Source organism: Cryptomeria japonica, unplaced genomic scaffold, assembly GCF_030272615.1.
Source record: "Cryptomeria japonica unplaced genomic scaffold, Sugi_1.0 HiC_scaffold_508, whole genome shotgun sequence".
Classification (NCBI taxonomy): Eukaryota; Viridiplantae; Streptophyta; class Pinopsida; order Cupressales; family Cupressaceae; genus Cryptomeria; species Cryptomeria japonica.
The window spans coordinates 12,501-30,000 of NW_026729324.1; the positions used below are offsets into that span (position 1 = coordinate 12,501).

General features: G+C 59.7%; 1 non-coding gene across 1 annotated transcript; it reads left to right on the plus strand.

Annotated features, from left to right (window-relative positions):
• Positions 1-13,185: 13,185 nt before the first annotated feature.
• On the plus strand, positions 13,186-13,304 carry LOC131872066 (5S ribosomal RNA). Its single transcript, XR_009370250.1, has one exon. It is a non-coding gene; the product is annotated as a 5S ribosomal RNA (ribosomal RNA).
• Positions 13,305-17,500: the final 4,196 nt, after the last annotated feature.

Consider the following 17,500-nt stretch of genomic DNA (forward strand, 5'->3'; position numbering starts at 1 on the left):
ATGCTCGCGACAGTCATGCCGTGAGACTGTGCACCGTGCACGCGACCGAGTAAGGCCACTCAGAGACATCCATTTCCCAGGCATATGCCCCCTACGCACTTTTGGTGGTGCACCCCGCACGAACAATCCCGCCTCGACCAGCCTGAACAATTCCCCTCTCGAAGGAAGGCCTCGGCCTTAATCGTCCACGACAAACAGCTCGACGAGGCATGAAGCACCCACGGGAGCCGGAGCATGACGATGCAGAGTCTCGGTTCACAGGAGCCTGGGAAGAACATCCCGTACGGAACCCTTTACCCGAAAACATCCGAACCGCACATGCTCGCGACAGTCCTGCCGTTAGAGAATGCACCGTGCACGCGACCGAGTAAGGCCACTCAGAGACATCCATTTCCCAGGTATATGCCCCCTACGCACTTTTGGTGGCGCAACTCGCACGAACAGTCCCACCTCGACCCCGTAAACAAGCTTTTTTGCCTCGAAGAGTTCGTCGGAGACGAAGAAGCAACCTTCAGTGCAAACGTAGCACTCTTTTGTGCAACCGCCCAAACAACGCCCCCTCTACCCTCTGTCGAAACACTCGGCATTGCTGCTCCCTAAGGTGAGCTTCTCCTCATAGGCAATTCCGCTCTTATCCGGTCACGTTTGTGTGCCCGAATTTCGCAAGGCAACCTCCATGGGACATGGAAAAGACTCGAGAAGAGAGCTCGCTCACGGGAGAGAGAAGCCAAGGAGACCACGAGAGTGCTGAGAGTGGGACAGCGCTGAATAGGCGGGAGAAGCCTGCGCGTATAAACGGAGATATATATCCAATTGCAACGAAGGAACGTGCCAAAGATCGAGAACAATGGCAGAAATGCTAGTAACGTGCACTTCGGGACCAACGCATCACCGGAAGACAACCGCCAAACATCGAAAGAGTCGCGATGCTCCGCAACCTACGTGCAAAGCGGTCGCACACCGGGTAAGGGAGTGAGAGCCCCAAACATAGCTGGGCGAGGCGCTCACTCCGCTCTTTAATATCTCGTTAATACCGCCAAGGAAATGGCACAAGCACACACACACAAGCATCCTCGGAAGAGGACAGTTCGAGTGACAGGTCAAATCCAAGAGTTCCGAAGACTACCTCCAGGAACAATCGGGAACAAGACCGATTACAAGTCGTCGAGTCTGTTACTGGGCGAACACGAGATGCGCACAGGAAATCGATCAGCCCTCACAATGGCCCAAGGCCAGAGATCGGACTGCTACGATTTACCCCAACAATCATCGTGCCACTCTTCGCAGAGAGGTGATAGACGCCAACGAGCCCGCGCATAGCAATCGAGGTGTAAAAAGGGCGTTGAAGGCAGGAAGCCTGGACGAAAGAGGCTACGAGGTCACCTCGAAGCGGTCTAAGAATCGGGCGCACTTGGGGCGACTACCAGTGCCAACCCCTTATCCCGCGGTGCGTCCGACACACAGAAATTTCCAAGGCGGCCAAGGAGCCTCCCCGCATAGCAATCGGGGTGTGAGGTTACGGATGCAGCATTGATAGCAATCGAGGTGTGAGGCGAAGGATGCAGAAGTGAGAGCCGAGGGATGTAGCAGAGATAGCAATCGGGGTGTGTGATGCAGAAGAGATAGCAATCGAGGTGTGCGGTGGGAAGGGCCCAGCAGCCAGAATGCATGAAGCGACGGATGAAGCAGTGATGACAACCGGGCTGTGAGGAGAGGAGGGATGCAGCCAAGAAAGCAATCAGGGCTCGAGGCAAGGGATGCATCAAGGATAGCAATCATGTTGTGAGGCGAGATTCCAAAGGCTAAACGTGAGAGGCTGCAGGGTCGACTCAGAGAGGTCTATGCATGTGAGAGGCTGAAAGCAAGGTCGACTCGGAGCGGTCTATGCATCGGGCGCGCTTGGGGCGACTACCAGTGCCAACCCCTTATCCCGCGACGCGTCCGACAAAGAGAACGTTCCAAGGCGGCAGAGGAGGTTACCAGCCGAAGGATGCAGTAGCAATAACAGGTATAGTTCCGCGGCGGCCGAGAAGACTCACCGCATAGGAATCGGGATGCGAGGCGAGGGATGCGGCGGGAAGGCCCCGACGGCTAAACGGAAGAGGCTGCAGGGCCGCCTCGGAATGGTCCAAGCATCGGATGCGATTGGGACGACTACCAGTGCCAACCCCTTATCCCGCGATGCGTCCGATACACAGATAGTTCCAAGGCGGCCGAGGAGCCTCACCGCATATCAATCGGGGTGCGAGGCGAGGGATGGGGCGGGAAGGCCCCAACGGCTAGACGGAAGAGGCTTCAGGGCCACCTCGGAATGGTCCAAGCATCGGACGCGCTTGGGGCGACTGCCAGTGCCAACCCCTTATCCCGCGATGCGTCCGATACACAGATGGTTCCAAGGCGGCCGAGGAGCCTCACCGCATAGCAATCGGGGGTGCGAGGCGAGGGATGGGGCGGGAAGGCCCCAACGGCTAGACGGAAGAGGCTTCAGGGCCGCCTAGGAATGGTCCAAGCATCGGACACGCTTGGGGCGACTACCAGTGACAGCCCCCTATCCCGCGATGCGTCCGATACGAAGATGGTTCCAAGGCGGCCGAGGAGCCTCACCGCATAGCAATCGGGGTGCGAGGTGGGGGATGCGGCGAGATGGCCCCAACGGCTAGACGGAAGAGGCCACAGGGCCGCGTCGGAATAGTCCAAGCATCGGACGCGCTTGGGGCGACTACCAGTGACAACCCCTTATCCCGCGATGCGTCCGATACGAAGATAGTTCCAAGGCGGCCGAGGAGCCTCACCGCATAGCAATCGGGGTGCGAGGTGGGGGATGCGGCGAGATGGCCCCAACGGCTAGACGGAAGAGGCTGCAGGGCCGCCTCGGAATAGTCCAAGCATCGGACGCGCTTGGGGCCACTACCAGTGACAACCCCTTATCCCGCAATGCGTCCGATACGAAGATAGTTCCAAGGCGGCCGAAGAGCCTCACCGCATAGCAATCGGGGTGCGAGGTGGGGGATGCGGCGAGATGGCCCCAACGGCTAGACGGAAGAGGCCACAGGGCCGCCTCGGAATAGTCCAAGCATCGGACGCGCTTGGGGCGACTACCAGTGACAACCCCTTATCCCGCGATGCGTCCGATACGAAGATAGTTCCCAGGCGGCCGAGGAGCCTCACCGCATAGCAATCGGGGTGCGAGGCGAGGGATGCGGCGAGATGGCCCCAAAGGCTAGACGGAAGAGGCTGCAGGGCTGCCTCGGAATAGTCCAAGCATCGGACGCGCTTGGGGCGACTACCACTGCCAACCCCTTATCCCGCGATGCGTCCGATACACAGATAGTTCCGAGGCGGCCGAGGAGGTGGGGGATGCAGCGAGATGGCCCCAACGGCTAGACGGAAGAGGCTGCAGGGCCGCCTCGGAATAGTCCAAGCATCGGACGCGCTTGGGGCGACTACCAGTGACAACCCCTTATCCCGCGATGCGTCCGATACACAGATAGTTCCGAGGCGGCCAAGGAGCCTCACCGCATAGCAATCGTGGTGCGAGGTGGGGGATGCGGCGAGATGGCCCCAACGGCTAGACGGAAGAGGCTGCAGGGCCGCCTCGGAATGGTCCAAGCATCGGATGCGCTTGGGGCGACTACCACTGCCAACCCCTTATCCCGCGATGCGTCCGATACACAGATAGTTCCAAGGCGGCCGAGGAGCCTCACAGCATAGCAATCAGGGTGCGAGGCGAGGGATGCGGCGAGAAAGCCCCAACGGCTAGAGGGAAGAGGCTTCAGGTCCGCCTCGGAATGGTCCAAGCATCGGACGCGCTTGGGGCGACTACCAGTGACAACCCCTTATCCCGCGACGCGTCCGATACACAGATAGTTCCAAGGCGGCCGAGGAGCCTCACCGCATAGCAATCGGGGTGCGAGGCGAGGGATGCGGCGAGAAGGACCCAACGGCTACACGGAAGAGGCTTCGGGGCCGCCTCGGAATGGTCCAAGCATCGGACGCGCTTGGGGCGACTACCAGTGACAACCCCTTATCCCGCGACGCGTCCGATACACAGATAGTTCCAAGGCGGCCGAGGAGCCTCACCGCATAGCAATCGGGGTGCGAGGCGAGGGATGCGGCGAGAAGGACCCAACGGCTACACGGAAGAGGCTTCGGGGCCGCCTCGGAATGGTCCAAGCATCGGACGCGCTTGGGGCGACTACCAGTGACAACCCCTTATCCCGCGACGCGTCCGATACACAGATAGTTCCAAGGCGGCCGAGGAGCCTCACCGCATAGCAATCGGGGTGCGAGGCGAGGGATGCGGCGAGAAGGACCCAACGGCTAGACGGAAGAGGCTTCGGGTCCGCCTCGGAATGGTCCAAGCATCGGACGCGCTTGGGGCGACTACCAGTGACAACCCCTTATCCCGCGACGCGTCCGATACACAGATAGTTCCAAGGCGGCCGAGGAGCCTCACCGCATAGCAATCGGGGTGCGAGGCGAGGGATGCGGCGAGAAGGACCCAACGGCTAGACGGAAGAGGCTTCGGGTCCGCCTCGGAATGGTCCAAGCATCGGACGCGCTTGGGGCGACTACCAGTGACAACCCCTTATCCCGCGACGCGTCCGATACACAGATAGTTCCAAGGCGGCCGAGGAGCCTCACCGCATAGCAATCGGGGTGCGAGGCGAGGGATGCGGCGAGAAGGACCCAACGGCTAGACGGAAGAGGCTTCGGGTCCGCCTCGGAATGGTCCAAGCATCGGACGCGCTTGGGGCGACTACCAGTGACAACCCCTTATCCCGCGACGCGTCCGATACACAGATAGTTCCGAGGCGGCCGAGGAGCCTCACCGCATAGCAATCGGGGTGCGAGGCGAAGGATGCGGCGAGAAGGACCCAACGGCTAGACGGAAGAGGCTTCGGGTCCGCCTCGGAATGGTCTAAGCATCGGACGCGCTTGGGGCGACTACCAGTGACAACCCCTTATCCCGCGACGCGTCCGATACACAGATAGTTCCAAGGCGGCCGAGGAGCCTCACCGCATAGCAATCGGGGTGCGAGGCGAGGGATGCGGCGAGAAGGACCCAACGGCTAGACGGAAGAGGCTTCAGGGCCGCCTCGGAATGGTCCAAGCATCGAACGCGCTTGGGGCGACTACCAGTGACAACCCCTTATCCCGCGACGCGTCCGATACACAGATAGTTCCGAGGCGGCCGAGGAGCCTCACCGCATAGCAATCGGGGTGCGAGGCGAGGGATGCGGCGAGAAGGACCCAACGGCTAGACGGAAGAGGCTTCAGGGCCGCCTCGGAATGGTCCAAGCATCGGACGCGCTTGGGGCGACTACCAGTGACAACCCCTTATCCCGCGACGCGTCCGATACACAGATAGTTCCGAGGCGGCCGAGGAGCCTCACCGCATAGCAATCGGGGTGCGAGGCGAGGGATGCGGCGAGAAGGACCCAACGGCTAGACGGAAGAGGCTTCAGGGCCGCCTCGGAATGGTCCAAGCATCGGACGCGCTTGGGGCGACTACCAATGACAACCCCTTATCCCGCGACGCGTCCGATACACAGATAGTTCCGAGGCGGCCGAGGAGCCTCACCGCATAGCAATCGGGGTGCGAGGCGAGGGATGCGGCGAGAAGGACCCAACGGCTAGACGGAAGAGGCTTCAGGGCCGCCTCGGAATGGTCCAAGCATCGGACGCGCTTGGGGCGACTACCAGTGACAACCCCTTATCCCGCGACGCGTCCGATACACAGATAGTTCCGAGGCGGCCGAGGAGCCTCACCGCATAGCAATCGGGGTGCGAGGCGAGGGATGCGGCGAGAAGGACCCAACGGCTAGACGGAAGAGGCTTCAGGGCCGCCTCGGAATGGTCCAAGCATCGGACGCGCTTGGGGCGACTACCGTTGCCAACCCCTTATCCCGCGATGCGTCTGATACACAGATAGTTCCGAGGCGGCCGAGGAGCCTCACCGCATAGCAATCGGGTTGCGAGGCAGATTATTGGGAAGGGAACCCCCTGGGATGCGGCTCAAGCAGTGCCCAAAGGGACTGGAATGCGGAATCACATCGAGAGACCCAAATGCTATACGAGGGCTCAAATCGAATTATCGATTTGGCCACGACATGGACGCATCGGAACGACTACCTTTGCCGAACCACTCGCAATTGCATCCATACCGAAACCAATAGACATTTCCGTTAGAGCCCTCGCATAGCATTCGGGAATCTCGCATGCCCCTCTAAATCGACCAATGCTGGCGCTCAATGAAAATCCGAGCGCTACCACCGTTCGAGCGCCAGCATTGGTCGAGTTAGAGGGGCACGGGGGAGAATGCTCCAGTCAACACCTCCCCTATATAAGTTATTTGTCCGATTCTCGCACAACCGTAGTCTGCCTCGTCGAATCAAACAACGGTCCCAGATTCCGACTTCCGTTCCGTAGAGACCCAAAAGCTAGATGGAGGCTCGCAAGAAAGAGAGTCGGCGCATAGCAATCGGGTTTCTCGAACGTTTAGGGACCGAGCTCACTTGCGGATAGGGCAAAATCCGCCAAGCAACCCAAAAGCTAGACGGGGGCTCGAATCGAATCGCCTAGGCGGCCACAACAACGACGTGTTGGATCGACTACCAGTGCCAAACCATTCAGCAAGACTAGTCTGTGTCGAGGCCGGATAGAGATTCTCAGAGAGCGCCCGCATAGCATTTAGGAGACCTGCCGCGTCCCTCACACTCGACAAATGGTGGTGCACGTTTATAAATCCGAGCGATCCCAACCCTTTCAAGCACCAACATCGGTCGAGATAGAGGGGCACGGAGGGGGCTGCGTGAGACAACACAGTCCCCTATATAAGTTATTTGTCCGATTCTCACACATCCGAAGAATGGTCATCAAATCGGACAACAGCCCAAACTTCCGACTTCCGTCCCAGAAAGCCCAAGAGCTATCTAAAACGTTCATGGCCGGAACTCGATCGCGGCTATACCAGTCCGCCAAGCAACCCAAAAGCTAGACTGGAGCTCTAGTCGAATCACCTCTGTGGCCATTGCAAGGACGTGTTGGAGCGACTACCATTGCCGAACCATTCCGCAGGTCGAGTCCATACCAAGGCCGCATAGAGATTCACGATGAGCTCCTGCATAGCAATCAGGAGACTTGCCGTGTCCATCACAATCGATAAATCCTGGTGCAAGATTTTTGCATCCGAGCGCTCCAACCAGTCGAGCACCAGCATCAATCGACATAAACGGGCACGGGGGGAGGATGCTCGAGAACACTACCTCCCCTATATAAGTTATTTGTCCGATTCTCAAGCAGCCGAAGTCTGGTCATCGAATCGGGTCAAAGACCACAACTTCCGACTTTACCCACAATGCAAGTCATCGAATCGAACATCGGCCCCCGAGTCGGACTCCATGCGTATGTCAGGTCATCGGACCCAAATTCCGCCTTCCTGCGCATGGCGGGCCATCAATATCAACTCGGTCATCGGACCCAAACTCCGCCTTTTTGCGTATGGCACGCCTTCAAATCGGTCATCGGACCCAAATTCCGCCTTCCTGTGCATGGCGGGCCATCAACATCAACTCGGTCATCGGACCCAAATTCCGCCTTTCTGCGCATGGCACGCCATCAACTCGGTCATCGGACCCAAATTCCGCCTTCCTGCGCATGGCAGGTCATCGGACACAAATTCAGACCTCGCCAATATGCCTACGTATCGAATCGGTCATCGGACCCAACTTCCGACTTCATCCATACTGTAGGGTCTTTGAGGTTGGCGCGGTGCGCTCAACCCAGGGAGTCGACCCATCGAAGCATACACCTCCCCTATATAAGCTATTTGTCCGATTCCCACACCTGTGTAGTTTGCACCTCTGACCAGGACATCGACCCCAACTTCCGAACTCGACTGCAACGACGGCACCAGCGCCTTGGTGCGCACCTTGCGACGCACAGTCCCAACATTCGCCTTCCTGCACATGGCAGGTCATCGGACCCAAATTCCGACCTCGCGAGTATGCCTACATATCGAATCGGTCATCGGACCCAACTTCCGACTTCATCCATACCGTAGGGTCTTTGAGGTTGGCGCGGTGCGCTCAACCCGGGGAGTCGACCCAACGAAGCATACACCTCCCCTATATAAGCTATTTGTCCGATTCCCACACCTGTGTAGTTTGCACCTCCGATCAAGACATCGACCCCAACTTCCGAACTCGCCTCCAACGACCGAACCAGCGCCTTGGTGCGCACCTTGCAACGCACAGTGCCAACATTCGCCTTCCTGCACGTGGCAGGTCATCGGACCCAAATTCCGACCTCGCGAGTATGCCTACATATCGAATCGGTCATCGGACCCAACTTCCGACTTCATCCATACCGTAGGGTCTTTGAGGTTGGCGCGGTGCGCTCAACCCGGGGAGTCGACCCAACGAAGCATACACCTCCCCTATATAAGCTATTTGTCCGATTCCCACACCTGTGTAGCTTGCACCTCCGATCAGGACATCGACCCCAACTTCCGAACTCGACTAAAAAGACCGCACCAGCGCCTTGGTGTGCACCTTGCAACGCACAGTGTCAACATTCGCCTTCCTGCACATGGCAGGTCATCGGACCCAAATTCCGACCTCATGAGCATACCTACTAATCGAATTGGTCATCGGACCCAACTTCCGACTTCATCCATACCGTAGGGTCTTTGAGGTTGGCGCGGTGCGCTCAACCTGGGGAGTCGACCCATCGAAGCATACACCTCCCCTATATAAGCTATTTGTCCGATTCCGACACCTGTGTAGTTTGCACCTCCGCTCAGGACATCGACCCCAACTTCCGAACTCGCCTGCAACGACCGAACCAGCGCCTTGGTGCGCACCAAAAGTGCGCACTTTTGGAGGGCACTTTTGTGCGCTCCAAAGGTGCGCACTTTTGGAGGGCACTTTTCTGCGCTCCAAAGGTGCGCACTTTTGGAGGGCACTTTTTGGAGGGCACTTTTCTGCGCTCCAAAGGTGCGCACTTTTGGAGGGCACTTTTTGGAGGGCACTTTTCTGCGCTCCAAAGGTGCGCACTTTTGGAGGGCACTTTTTGGAGGGCACTTTTCTGCGCTCCAAAGGTGCGCACTTTTGGAGGGCACTTTTTGGAGGGCACTTTTCTGCGCTCCAAAGGTGCGCACTTTTGGAGGGCACTTTTTGGAGGGCACTTTTCTGCGCTCCAAAGGTGCGCACTTTTGGAGGGCACTTTTCTGCGCTCCAAAGGTGCGCACTTTTGGAGGGCACTTTTTGGAGGGCACTTTTCTGCGCTCCAAAGGTGCGCACTTTTGGAGGGCACTTTTTGGAGGGCACTTTTCTGCGCTCCAAAGGTGCGCACTTTTGGAGGGCACTTTTTGGAGGGCACTTTTCTGCGCTCCAAAGGTGCGCACTTTTGGAGGGCACTTTTGTGCACTCCAAAGGTGCGCACTTTTGGAGGGCACTTTTCCTGTGCTCCAAAGGTGCACACCTAGGTGAGCACCTTCGACCACACCTTGTAGCACACCAAACTCTGACTTTCGACTTCATCCGCAATGCAGGGTCTTTGAGGTTGGCGCAATGCGCACAACCAGGGGAGTCGACCCATCAAACCCAACACCTCCCCTATATAAGCTATTTGTCTGATTCTCATACATGCGTAGCCTGCAGGAGCAATTAGGACATCGACCCCAACTTTCGGCTTCTAAACGAAAACAAGGTCTTTGAGGTTGGTGTAATGCGAACAACTAGGGGAGTCAACCCATCAAACCCAACACCTCCCCTATATAAGCTATTTGTCTGATTCTCATACATGTGTAGTCTACAGGAGCAATTAGGACATCGACCCCAACTTTTGACTTCTTAACGAAAACAAGGTCTTTGAGGTTGACGTAATGCGCACAACCAGGGGAGTCGACCCATCAAACCCAACACCTCCCCTATATAAGCTATTTGTCCGATTCTCATACATGTGTAGCCTGCAGGAGCCATTAGGACATTGACCCCAACTTTTGACTTCTTAACGAAAACAAGGTCTTTGAGGTTGGCGTAATGCGCACAACCAAGGGAGTTGACCCATCAAACCCAACACCTCCCCTATATAAGCTATTTGTCTGATTCTCATACATGTGTAGCCTGCAACAACGATTAGGACATCCACCCCAACTTCTGAATTCGTCTGCGTTGACCGCACCAAAGGTGCACGCCTTGGTGCTCACCAAAATCCGACTTCCGACTTCTTCTGCTATGCGGGGTCTTTGAGGTTGGCGCAGTGCGCACAACCAGGGGAGTCAACCCACCGAATGCAACACCTCCCCTATATAAGCTATTTGTCTGATTCTCATACATGCGTAGACTGCAGCAATGATTAGGACATCCACCCCAACTTTTGACTTCTTAAACAAGACAGGGTCTTTGAAGTTGGTGCAGTGCACACAACCAGGGGAGTCGACCCATCAAACGCAACACCTCCCCTATATAAAGCTATTTGTCCGATTCTCATACGTGTAGTCTGCAGCAGCGATTAGGACATCGACCCCAACTTCCGAATTCGTTTGCATTGACCGCACCAAAGGTGCACGCCTTGGTGTGCACCCTGGAGTGCACTTTGGTGCTCACCTCGGTGCACACTTTGGTGTGCACCTCGGTGTGCACCAAAGGTGCGCACCTTGGAGCGCACCAAAGGTGTACACTTTGGAGCGCACCACATAGGGTCTTTGAGAGGTTGGCGCAGTGCGCACACCAAGGTGGGTGTTGAGGTGCGTGCCGAGGTGGGTGGGTGCTAGGGTGCGCTCCATGGTGGGTGCCAGGGTGGGTGCGTGCTAGGGTGGATTCCAAAGAGGGTCATAGGGTGGGTGCCAAGGTGGGTTGGTGATATAGTGGGTTCAAAGGTGGGTACTAGGGTGGGTTCCAAGGTGGGTCACAAGTTGGGTGCCAGGATGCGTGGGTGTTAGGTTGGGTGCCAAGGTGGGCTCCTGCGTGGGTGGGTGCTAGGGTGGGTTTCAAGGTGGACGCGAGGGCGGGTGCCAAGGTGGGTAACAAGTTGGGTGTTAGGATGGGTGAGTGCTAGAGTGGGTGCCAAGGTGGGTGGGTGCTAAGGTGGATGCCAAGGTGGTTCACAGGGTGGGTGGGTTCTAGGGTGAGTTCCAAGGTGGGTCACAGGTTCAGTGCTAGGGTGGGTGTCAAGGCGGGTGTCGAGGTGCCTGGGTGCTAGGGTGTGGATGCCAATGTGGGTCATAGGGTGGGTACTAGGGTGGGCTGCAATGTGGGTGCCAAGGTGGGTAACATGCTCGGTGGGTTCTAAATTGGGTGCCAGGGTGGGTGTGCACCCACCTTGCCCGAGGTGGGTGCCAAGGTGCCAGTGTGGGTGGGTGCTAAGGTGGATGCCAAGGTGGGTGAGAAGGTGGGTGATAGGTTGAGTGGTAGGATGGGTGGGTGCCAAGATGGGTCACAGGGTGGGTGCAAGGGTGGGTAGGTGCTAGGGTTGGTGTCAGGGTGGGTGGGTGCTAGGTTGGGTTCCAAGGTGGGTGCGAGGGTGAGTGTCAAGGTGGGTCACAGGTTAGGTGCTAGGATGGGTGAGTGCTAGGGTGCAAAGGTGCCAGGGTGGGTGCTAGGATGGGTCGATGCTAGGGTGAGTGGCAAGGTGGGTCCACAAGTGTCAAGGTGGGTGCCGAGGTGGGTGCCAAGTCGGCGACTGCTATGGTGGATGCCAAGGTGGGTCACGGGGTGGGTGCCAAGTTGCTAGGTTGGGTTCCAAGGTGGGTGCCAACGTGGGTGCTAGGGTGCGTGGGTTAAAGGGTGTGTCACAACGTGGGTGCCAGGATGGGTGCGCACCCACACTGGCCAAGACGGGTGCGGGTGCAAGGTTGGGTTCCAAGCCCGGTCACAGGCTGGGTGCTAGGATGGGTGGGTGCCAAGGTGGGCACCAGGGTGGGTGCACCCACCCTGGCCAAGGTGGGTCACGGGGTGGGTCCTAGGGTGGGTAACGGGGTGGGTACTAAGGTGCGTGCCAAGGTGGGTCATAGGGTGGGTGCCAAGGTGGGCACCAGGGTGGGTGTGCACCAACCCTAGCCAGGGTAGGTCACGGGGTGGTTGTCGGGGTGGGCGTCAAGGAGCCAAGGTGGGTGGCAAGTAGCCAAGTTGCGTGCCAAGGTGGGTGTCGGGGTGGGTGCCAAGGATCCAAGGTGGGTGCCAAGGAACCAAGGTGGGTGTCTGGGTGGGTGCCGAGGTGGGAGCCAGGGTGGGTCCCAAGGTGAGTGCAAAGGTGGGTGCCAGGGTCAAGGTGAGTGCCAATGTGGGTTCCAAGGTGCCAGGGTCAGGGTGAGTGCCAATGTGGGTTCAAAGGTGCTAAGTTGGGTGCGAGGTTGGGTGCGAGGGTGGGTGGGTGCCAAGGTGTGCTAGGTGGAAGCCCGGGTGGGTCGGCATCCCATGGGTGTCGAGTTGGGTGCCTGATGGGTGCTTCTTGTCAAGTTTTAGTCGTCGGGACTCATTTCGAGCCTTAGAGGTCGTTTCTTGTCCGGTTGCCCTGTCTTCGACCTGGGAACCCAATTTTGGTCCTCGGGTCCCATTTTTTTTTGTCTCGCATCCCACTTTTGGCCTGTGGCCTTTTCGGGGTCGATTCTCGTTTTGGGCATCAGAGCATGTTTCTTCTCCTAAAACCCAATATTTGTTTATTAAGTCTCGGAACACATTTTTGTTCTCGTGGACCCATCATGGGTCTTGGAACGCATTTGTGGTCCTTGGGTCCCATTTTGCATCCCGAAACTTGTGTTTTGGTGCTTGATCCCTATTTTGGGTGCCCACCTTGCACCAAGTGCGCACCCGGGGCAAACCGAGCGCCTTGGTGCACCGGGGCAAGATCGAGCGTGCACCCGAGGCGCCCCGAACATGCACCAAGGTGCACTCGGCCCACATGTGAGCGCAGGTCGTTGCGCCCGAGGTGGTGTGTGGGCACCGCGTTGCAGACGGGACACTGCACGCACACGACGCCCCCTCCAGGTGCACGCACGTAGGCCGGGCCGGGTGCACACCCGACGCCCTAGCAAGGTGCGCGCACCCGGGCAGGGCTCACACTTGGCGAACGGGGCGCACTTCGCGAGGGAGGGTGTGCACCTCGACGGGGGTGGGTGGCCGGGGTGGATTCGCACGTGGGTCGCGGTTTGCTAAGTACACACTGCGACAAGCTCATAACGGGTGCGATCATACCAGCGTTAGTGCACCGGATCCCATCAGAACTCCGCAGTTAAGCGCGCTTGGGCCGGAGTAGTACTGGGATGGGTGACCTCCCGGGAAGTCCCGGTGTTGCACCCTTTTTTAGTTTTTCGCCGGGCGTCGCAATGCTATTTGAATAAACCTTTTGCCCGTTTGCGTTCTCGTCGGGGCCGGGCCGGGCCGGGGTGCGCTGCCCGCACTACCGCGCGCGCGGGGGGCGACACCGAGCGCGCACCCGAGGCGCCCCGAGCACACAGGCCACGGTGCAACCCGGGCGTTGTGCGCGCACCCCGGTGCGCCCGAGGTGCTGCGCGCGCACCCAGGTGAAATCGGTGTGCACCTCGGCCAGTGCGCGCTCGGTCGAGTCGCGCACGTTGGCCAAGGTGCACGGTGATGTTTCTTACTCTAAGGTTCCGCACCAGACGCCCGGGACAGGTGAGCGAAGCTGGGCGGGGCCGGGTGCGCGGCCGGGGCAGGTGCACGCAGCTGGAGAGAGCTTTGGAGCACACTTCGGAGCGCACCAATGATGCACTCCATTCAAAAGTTTCCTGAAAAGGCAAAAAAAGTTGAGATTATAGAATTTCCCACTTGAGAGATTGTAAAAAAAAAAAATTTAAAATGAAGGAAACGCGGGTGCCAAGGTGTGCGCAGCCCAGCCCACCCTGGCGAAGGTGCACGCAAGGTGCGCACCCGAGGCAAACCGGACAATTAACCCAACTTTCGACTTCGCGCGCACCTTGGAGCGCACTTCGGAGCGCTCCTTGGTGCGCACCAATCTTGGGCACCTCGGAGTGCACCATGGCGCCCACCAAGGTGCGCACCCGGGGCAAACCGAGCTCCGACTTCGTGCGCACCTTGGAGCGCACGAAAGGTGCGCACCATGGCGCCCACCAAGGTGCGCAGCCCAGCCAAGGCGTGCGCATCAAGGTGCGCACCCTGGCGAAGGTGCGCACCCGGGGCAAACCGAGCTCCGACTTCGTGCGCACCTTGGAGCGCACAAAAGGTGCGCAACCCAGCCAAGGTGTGCGCACCCCGGTCAAACCGAGCTCCGAATCGTGCGCACCAGAGGTGCACGCCATCGTGCGCACCTTGGAGCACACTTCGGAGCCCTCCTTGGTGCGCGCCGATGTTGCGCACCTCGGAGCGCACCCGGGGAAAACAATGCAATTAACCCGACTTTCGACTTCGTGGGCACCTCGGAGCGCTCTCGGGTTCGCACCTCGGAGCACACCGAGGTGCGCACCTTTGATGCGCTGCCTTCACCAATTTCCAGAAAAGGCAAGAAAACATTGAGAAGGTGTGCGCACCGAGGTGCCCACCCTGGCGAAGGTGCACGCGAGGTGCGCACCCGGGGCAAACCGGGCTCCGACTTCGTGCACGCCGCACCTTGGAGCACACTTCGGAGCGCTCCTTGGTGCGCACCAGGGCGCGCAACCCAGCCGAGGTGCCCACCCCGGCGAAGGTGCACGCGAGGTGCGCACCCGGGGCAAACCGGGCTCCGACTTCGTGCACGCCATGGTGCCCACCGCGGCGAAGGTGCACGCGAGGTGCGCACCCGGGGCAAACCGGGCTCCGACTTCGTGCACGCCGCACCTTGGAGCACACTTCGGAGCGCTCCTTGGTGCGCACCATGGTGCCCACCAGGGCGCGCAACCCCGCCGAAGGTGCACGCGAGGTGCGCACCCGGGGCAAACCGGGCTCCGACTTCGTGCACGCCGCACCTTGGAGCACACTTCGGAGCGCTCCTTGGTGCGCACCATGGTGCCCACCAGGGCGCGCAACCCCGCCGAAGGTGCACGCGAGGTGCGCACCCGGGGCAAACCGGGCTCCGACTTCGTGCACGCCATGGTGCGCACCGCGGCGAAGGTGCGCACCCGGGGCAAACCGGGCTCCGACTTCGTGCACGCCGCACCTTGGAGCACACTTCGGAGCGCTCCTTGGTGCGCACCAGGGCGCGCAACCCAGCCGAGGTGCCCACCCCGGCGAAGGTGCACGCGAGGTGCGTACCCGGGGCAAACCGGGCTCCGACTTCGTGCACGCCGCACCTTGGAGCACACTTCGGAGCGCTCCTTGGTGCGCACCATGGTGCCCACCAGGCCGCGCAACCCAGCCAAGGTGTGCGCACCAAGGTGCACGCGAGGTGCGCACCCGGGGCAAACCGGGGTCCGACTTCGTGCACGCCGCACCTTGGAGCACACATCGGGGCGCTCCCGGGTTCGCACCGGCGTTGCGCACCGTGGTGGGCACCTCGGAGCACACCAAGGTGGGCAGCGAGGTGCGCACCTTTGATGCGATGCCTTCACTAATTTCCATAAAAGGCAAAAAAAAAACGAGATTTTAAAATTTCCGTTTTGAAAGATAGTGAGAAAAAGGGAATGCTGGTGCCATCTTGAGCCCGCCCTGGTGCGCAGCCCAGCCAAGGTGTGCGCACCAAGGTGCCCACCCTGGCGAAGGTGCGCGCCCGGGCAATTAACCCAACTTCCAACTTCGCGCGCGCCAGGGTGGGAGCGCACCCAACAACCGGGCCTGGGAAGAGCCAATGCGAGAAACCCCACCAAACGCTCTGACAAAAAAAGAGGGGGCGCTCCAGTAACCCCGCTTCGGAGCGCACCCTGGGCAAACCCAGCCAAGGTGCCCACCCCGGCCAAGGTGCAGGCGAGGTGCGCACCCGGGGCAAACCGGGCTCCGACAACGTGCACGCCGCACCTTGGAGCACACTTCGTAGCGCTCCCGGGTGCGCACCTCAGAGCACACCAAGGTGGGCAGCGAGGTGCGCACCTTTGATGCGCTGCCTTCACTAATTTCCAGAAAAGGCAAAAAAAAAAGGAGATTTTAAAATTTCCGTTTTGAAAGATAGTGAAAAAAACGGAACGCGCGTGCCATCTTGAGCCCGCCCTGGTGCGCAGCCCAGGTAAGGTGCCCACCCTGGCAAAGGTGCGCACCCGGGCAATTAACCCTACTTCCGACTTCGTGCGCGCCAGGGTGGCAACCGGGCCTCGGAAGAGCCAATGCGAGAAACCCCACCAAACGCTCCGACAAAAAAAGAGGCGGCGCTCCAATAACCCCGCTTCGGAGCGCAGCCGGGGCAAACCCAGCCAAGGTGCCCACCCCGACGAAGGTGCACGCGAGGTGCGCACCCGGGGCAAACCGGGCTCCGACAACGTGCACGCAGCACCTTGGAGCACACTTCGAAGCACTCCCGGGTGCCCACCGGCGTTGCGCACCGTGGTGGGCAGCGAGGTGCGCACCTTTGATGCGCTGCCTTCACTAATTTCCAGAAAAAGGCAAAAAAAAATGAGATTTTAAAATTTCCGTTTTGAAAGATAGTGAAAAAAAAGGAACGCGGGTGCCATCTTGAGCCCGCCCTGGTGCGCAGCCCAGGCAAGGCATGCGCACCAAGGTGCCCACCCGAGGTGCACACCCGGGGCAAACCGGGCTCCGACTTCGTGCAGGCCGCACCTTGGAGCACACTTCGGAGCGCTCCTTGGTGCGCACCATGGTGCCCACCAGGGCGCGCAACCCAGCCAAGGTCTGCACACCAAGGTGCCCACCCCGGCGAAGGTGCACGCGAGGTGCGCACCCGGGGCAAACCGGGCTCCGACTTCGTGCACGCCATGGTGCCCACCGCGGCGAAGGTGCACGCGAGGTGCGCACCCGGGGCAAACCGGGCTCCGACTTCGTGCACGCCGCACCTTGGAGCACACTTCGGAGCGCTCCTTGGTGCGCACCATGGTGCCCACCAGGGCGCGCAACCCAGCCAAGGTGTGCGCACCAAGGTGCACGCGAGGTGCGCACCCGGGGCAAACCGGGGTCCGACTTCGTGCACGCCGCACCTTGGAGCACACATCGGAGCGCTCCCAGGTTCGCACCAGCGTTGCGCACCTTTGATGCGCTGCCTTCACTAATTTCCAGAAAAGGCAAAAAAAAACGAGATTTTAAAATTTCCGTTCTGAAAGATAGTGAAAAAAACGGAACGCGGGTGCCATCTTGAGCCCTTCCTGGTGCGCAGCCCAGGCAAGTTGTGCGCACCAAGGTGCCCACCCTGGCGGAGGTGCGCGCCCGGGGCAATCCGGGCTCCGACTTCGTGCACTGCATGGTGCCCACCAAGGCGCGCAACCCAGCCAAGGTGCCCACCGCAGCGAAGGTGCACGCGAGGTGCGCACCCGAGGTGCACACCCGGGGCAAACCGGGCTCCGACTTCGTGCACGCCGCACCTTGGAGCACACTTCAGAGCGCTCCTTGGTGCGCACCAGGGCGCGCAACCCAACCAAGGTCTGCACACCAAGGTGCTCACC